Source organism: Salvelinus fontinalis, chromosome 16 (assembly GCF_029448725.1).
Source record: "Salvelinus fontinalis isolate EN_2023a chromosome 16, ASM2944872v1, whole genome shotgun sequence".
Lineage (NCBI taxonomy): Eukaryota > Metazoa > Chordata > Actinopteri > Salmoniformes > Salmonidae > Salvelinus > Salvelinus fontinalis.
In genome coordinates, this window is record NC_074680.1 from 15,150 (window position 1) to 21,296 (window position 6,147).

Consider the following 6,147-nt stretch of genomic DNA (forward strand, 5'->3'; position numbering starts at 1 on the left):
GAAGCTAGAAACCAATATACACAGGCAGTTAGAAAAGCCAAGGCTAGCTTTTTCAAGCAGAAATTTGCTTCCTGCAACACAAACTCAAAAAAGTTCTGGGACACTGTAAAGTCCATGGAGAATAAGAACACCTCCTCCCGGCTGCCCACTGCACTGAAGATAGGAAACACTGTCACCACCGATAAATCCACTATAATTGAGAATTTCAATAAGCATTTTTTCTACGGCTGGCCATGCTTTCCACCTGGCTACCCCTACCCCGGTCAACAGCACTGCACCCCCCACAGCTACTCGCCCAAGCCTTCCATATTTCACCTTCTCCCAAATCCAGTCAGCTGATGTTCTGAAAGAGCTGCAAAATCTGGACCCCTACAAATCAGCCGGGCTAGATAATCTGGACCCTTTCTTTCTAAAATGATCTGCTGAAATTGTTGCCACCCCTATTACTAGCCTGTTCAACCTCTCTTTTGTGTTGTCTGAGATTCCCAAAGATTGGAAAGCAGCTGCGGTCATCCCCCTCTTCAAAGGGGGGACACTCTTGACCCAAACTGCTACAGACCTATATCTATCCTACCCTGCCTTTCTAAGGTCTTCGAAAGCCAAGTCAACAAACAGATTACCGACCATTTCGAATCCCACCATACCTTCTCCGCTATGCAATCTGGTGTCAGAGCTGGTCATTAACATTACATTATACAGTCCATATTGGCTGTTATTGTTCACTTAATGATCATTAATATTAAATTATACACTCCATATTGTTGGTTTTGGTGTTTTTAAGGTTTCATTCTTTTAGAAACACTTTACTGATACTTCACTAATAACCAATATCCTTTACTGATATTGACTGAAGTACTGCTGCCATATTGCAGCCAACTCATACAAATCTGATAATTTGATGTCCTACATTAAGAACAAATGAAGTTCAACCATTATCATTTAATTAGAACTACATGAAATAAGGCTTCCCATCCACTGCATTAAGTGACATCTCCACTTCTGGGAACTGCACCTTCGTAGTGACTTATCAAATTTCAAATGCATTGATCTAAGAACTAGATTCATTAGTCCAAGGCTCTCCAACCCTGTTCCTGGAGAGCTACCCTCCTGTAGGTTTTCAATCCAACCTCAGTTTTAACGAACCTCATTAACTTATTAAGCAGGTAATTATTCAAATCAGGTGCACTAGATTAGGGTCAAAGTGAACCAACAAGACAGTAGCTCTCCAAGAACAAGGTTAGGAGCCCTGCACTAGTCCATCTTCAACCACATCATTTGAGCTGTCACAATGTTATGTTACTAACTGTAATAGGTTGCTGTTAATCACAATTATATAAAATGTAACGAGTTCAAACCACTATCTTCATAGTTTATTTTTTTAACTATAGGGCGTTCTCCACACAATTATTTATTTTAACAATTTATAAAAGTCCCGATTGGGCATTACAAAAATGTAAGTTCTGTTTTAATAATGTCCATTCGGAATGTTCTGTTGTCCTCCCACAGCAGACACGCTCTGAAGGTTCCAAACCAGTGCTTGCAGTAGGCTTCTCCTGGGTCGTGTTGTACTGAGTGGAAGACAAATAATGTGTCAGCAGATGGAATGCTGTGCTAAAGCGCAATAGAGCAAAATACAATAACCATCGGCCGTATCTCTCCAAATATAACCAAACAGAATCGTACTGGAATGGGGAAGTACTTAACTTTTGTTAAGGCCACCTGTGTCTAAACTCTGGTCCCCATCCGTTTAGAGTTGAAGATGTCTATCGTACGTTTCTACAGACCAAATCATACAGTGTGTGAAAGAGGGGGAATGTTAGTATCATCCGAAGAGGAGGAGCAGGGATTTGACCAAAACGCAGCGTTGTGATATGACATGATGATTTATTGAACAAGACGAAGACGAAACAAAATACACTTGATAAATTAACAAAATAACAAAACGACGTAGACAGACCTGAACGACGAACTCACATGAAACACAAAGAACGCATGAACAGGGAAACTGACTACATAAAAGAACGAACATATAAACAAACCGAAAACAGTCCCGTGTGGCGAAACGACATACACAGACACAGGAGACAACCACCCACAGCAGTGTGAAAACACCTACCTTAATATGACTCTCAATCAGAGGAAATGAAAACCACCTGCCTCTAATTGAGAGCCATATTAGGTCACTGTAACGGCTTGTGCTCTCCTCATCCTCGGAAGAGGTGAGGAGAGAAGGATCCTCAGACCAAAACGCAGGCTTAGGGAAATAAGCCATCTTTATTATAAAATATGATGGCAACACGAAACGAAACAAAACACTTTAACAAGCTTACAAAACAAGAAAACGACGTTGACGCAACCTGAACATAAACTTACATAACTAAACATAAACTTACGTACAGGAAAACAGACGACATCGAAACGAAACAAACAAACGCTACAGTCCTATGTGGTACGAACATACATACAGACACAGGAGACAATCACCCACAAACAAACAGTGAGAATGCCCTACCTAAATATGACTCTTAATTAGAGGCAAACCACCTGCCTCTAATCAAGAGCCATACCAGGCAAACCAAAACCAACATAGAAACAGATAACATAGAATGCCCACCCAACCTCACGTCCTGACCAACTAACACACAAAAACTAACATAAATAGGTCAGGAACGTGACAGTCACCCTTAAACAAACATAGAAACAGAAAACATAGACTGCCCACCCAAACTCACGTCCTGACCAACTAACACATACAAAAACTAACAGAAAACAGGTCAGGAACGTGACAAGAATGTCAACTCCCAGGCTGCCTCTGGGGCCTTCCAATGGAATTATTGTCTGCAACAGTTCCATCTGTGTGTGATGATGGTGAACTGGATTTGTGGCACAATCACCCATTACGACCAATAAAGAGCTGCGGCGCCAGTGGTTGGAGGAGCTGAGGTGGTGGTTGGAGGAGCTGAGGTGGTGGTTGGAGGAGCTGAGGTGGTGGTTGGAGGAGCTGAGGTGGTGGTTGGAGGAACTGAGGTGGTGGTTGGAGGAGCTGAGGTGGTGGTTGGAGGAGCTGAGGTGGTGGCTTGAGAGCTGATGGTGGTTGAATTTGGGGCGAACAAATCCCTTACTGCTGTCAGATTGGCCCTCTGCATTGCCAGGGAACCCGAGACAGTCCTCAGCCCATGGTGGTTCCACTGACTGGCAAACACAGCAAGATCTCTGTTCACCCGTGGCAGGAACACAAAGTGCAGTGCCCACAGGTGCACCTCATTGTTGATGTTGATGATCTGCTCCGTCTCCAAGAAGGTGAACAGGTCATGGTAAACGTTGGAGACTCCATGCCAGACGTCCCCCCACAGCCGCTCTATCCTCTAGTTGTGAGTGCTTCTTCCTCTGAGGGCACTTCCCCTCTCACCACCCCTGAACTGCTCCATGAAGGCACAGATGCGGTTGTTTTCACCACCCGGTCACATCTCACCTGGGATGGTGTTCCGTAGCTGGTGATGGCTGCTTCGAATGACTCCATGACTGTGGCGGTCCTGTTGTTGTCAGAGGCCTTCAGAAACACAACAAGTCTGCTGTAACCCTCCACAGCACCAGGGATAACAATCCTACACCTAAAAAACAAGATGCATTTGTTTTACAACACCATTTTTTTCTCTTATAGGGATGCCATTCTGTTTTTATTGATATCAGCTCTTTGATCCTCTCATCCAGCTGAGCATCTGACAACAGTGAGTAGGACCTGAAAAGCTGAAAAAGACTAAATACAAAAATAACACAAAAAGATACATCAATCAGGAATGTGATCAAATCTAGAGGTGATGTAGAGATCTCCCTCTTGTGTTACAATTGCTTTATTAGATTACAGTAACTTACCTCATGCGCAACTTGACCAGAGTGCGACACATTGAGAACATCTGCCATTTGTCTGATGGTCATATGACAATCTATGAGGAACTCAAGCTGCTCCTTGGTGATGTGATACCGCCTCCCCTCCAAAGGCACTTGACAGGACACTGAAATAAAAAATACAATAAATAATTACAAAACACACTCCTAAAAACCTTAGGTTAAAAGACTATAAGATCACCATATAGAATATAGGAACAACATTATAGGCCAACCAAATGTTTTTTCATTGATTGACTTGACACAGGACAAGTAAAATGATACAATCTCAGCCTTTGCCACACATGCCGTACAAAAAAAAATGATATAAATATAACAACTTGGCATTTTCGTAAGGTTCCCGTTGTTGGATGTCATTTGCCTCTTGTAGGAACTCCTCGGCAACAGCAATTAGATTGCTGGCCATCTCTTCATCAATCAAATGACCACTTGCCCACCGAAGGCTCCGCAACATGGTCTCTAGCCTGAAAAATAGACCGCAGACCCGACGGGTCCAGTGACATTTTATCTGTATGTAGTTCCCCTAAAGTGTTCTCTTGTCTAAACTGTGCCAACTCTGAGCCTCCGACCTATGAAGACAACCGTGCATTGACAGGCGATGCCGTTTTAACTAACGTACTTTAGTTACAAACTAGTTCAAAAAAAGTATCTTCATTCAACATCGCTAGCTAGCTAACGTTACTATACAGCAGTAACTAGTTAACGTTTTATAGATTCCATAATTAACGTTAGATTATGAACAATTAACTTTAGCTAGCTATCTTGAGTACAGTTAAATATCAATGGCAGGCAGATTTAACGTATTTAACGTTAGCTAGCTAACGCCGTTGGTAGTTCGGTAACGTTAGTGTTATATTATGTAGTTACTTTTTTTGCAGCCGTTACACCACTCACTCCCTCAACACCTACGTTAGATAGCTCTCAATCAGAGGAAATTAAAACCACCTGCCTCTAATTGAGAGCCATATCAGGTCACCCTTAACAAACATAGAAACACACAACATAGACTACCCACCCAAACTCACACCATGACCGTCAAAGACATACAAAATAACAGAAAACCGGTCAGGAACGTGACAGGTATTCCTATTTTACAGCTTGTTTCTAGCATTAAGTATCGCGGACCAAAGTGCTGTTATAGATAACTGTATATAATCACATCCGTTTAATTTTCTTCAAAATCTTAAACTAACAGTGTACTTTTTGCCCTTTTCTTTAAGAAAAGTTAGGCCTATGGCATACCCTCTCATACATAATTGTAACCCTCGTCTTCCTCCTCGTCTGAAGAGGAGCAAGGATCGGACCAAAGCGCAGCGTGGTTTGAATACATGCTTTTAATAAATTTAAACGAAGACGAAAAACACTGGACAAAATACAAAACAAATAAACGACGTGAACAAACGAACGAAAACAGTACCGTGTGACGAAACAAACACAGACATGGCAACAATCACCCACAAACCAAAAGTGAAACCCAGGCTGCTTAAGTATGATTCTCAATCAGGGACAACGATTGACAGCTGCCTCTGATTGAGAATCATACCAGGCCGAACACAAAACCCCAACATAGAAAAACACACATAGACAGCCCACCCCAACTCACGCCCTGACCATACTAAATAAAGACAAAACAAGGGAAATAAGGTCAGGAACGTGACAATAATAGCTGTAAGTCTTAACAGATAAAGAGGTGGGCTATTTAAAGAGTGCATGGCGGGTGGAGGAATTGACTAACATATCTATGGATATAGCAGCCTATAGCCTCTTTTCATCTGTCAAACAGGTAGACCTACCTCTTATTTCTTAAATAGGAAGAAATAGGCTGCAACACATATCCCTAATTAAATTGAAGACGTTTAAAATGAATAATGTTTACTCAAATTTGCAAACTTTCAGCACCATGAGCTGTCCATTTCCGATTGTTGTGCCGTGGCTGCTGCTTCAAGTTTCAGCACCACAATGTAAGTTACTCGAATCTGACTTCTTGTGAGGTCAATAACTCTGATAAACCTTTTTTGATATATTCAGAGGACCGTTATTAGCCTGTTTTAACCACTCCTTCATTATTACTGAAACAGGATTCAAAGTGGTAAATATAAAGATCCAGTCCATAAACAAATTGGAGGCCCCTTACACTTCAGTGTTGTGATGCAAAAATGCTAGCAAAATGTATAGCGCATAGAATTAAAAGGTATTGTTGGACATTATTAATTATAATCAGACATGTTTTTTACATGGACA

The 6,147-nt window shown here is 41.7% G+C and overlaps 1 long non-coding RNA gene across 1 annotated transcript; it reads right to left on the bottom strand.

Annotated features, from left to right (window-relative positions):
- Positions 1–924: 924 nt before the first annotated feature.
- LOC129812504 (uncharacterized) lies at positions 925–4,778 on the bottom strand. Its single transcript, XR_008753004.1, has 4 exons — positions 4,227–4,778; positions 3,874–4,013; positions 3,473–3,611; positions 925–1,776 (listed from the first exon to the last, which is right to left on the bottom strand). It is a non-coding gene; the product is annotated as an uncharacterized LOC129812504 (long non-coding RNA).
- Positions 4,779–6,147: the final 1,369 nt, after the last annotated feature.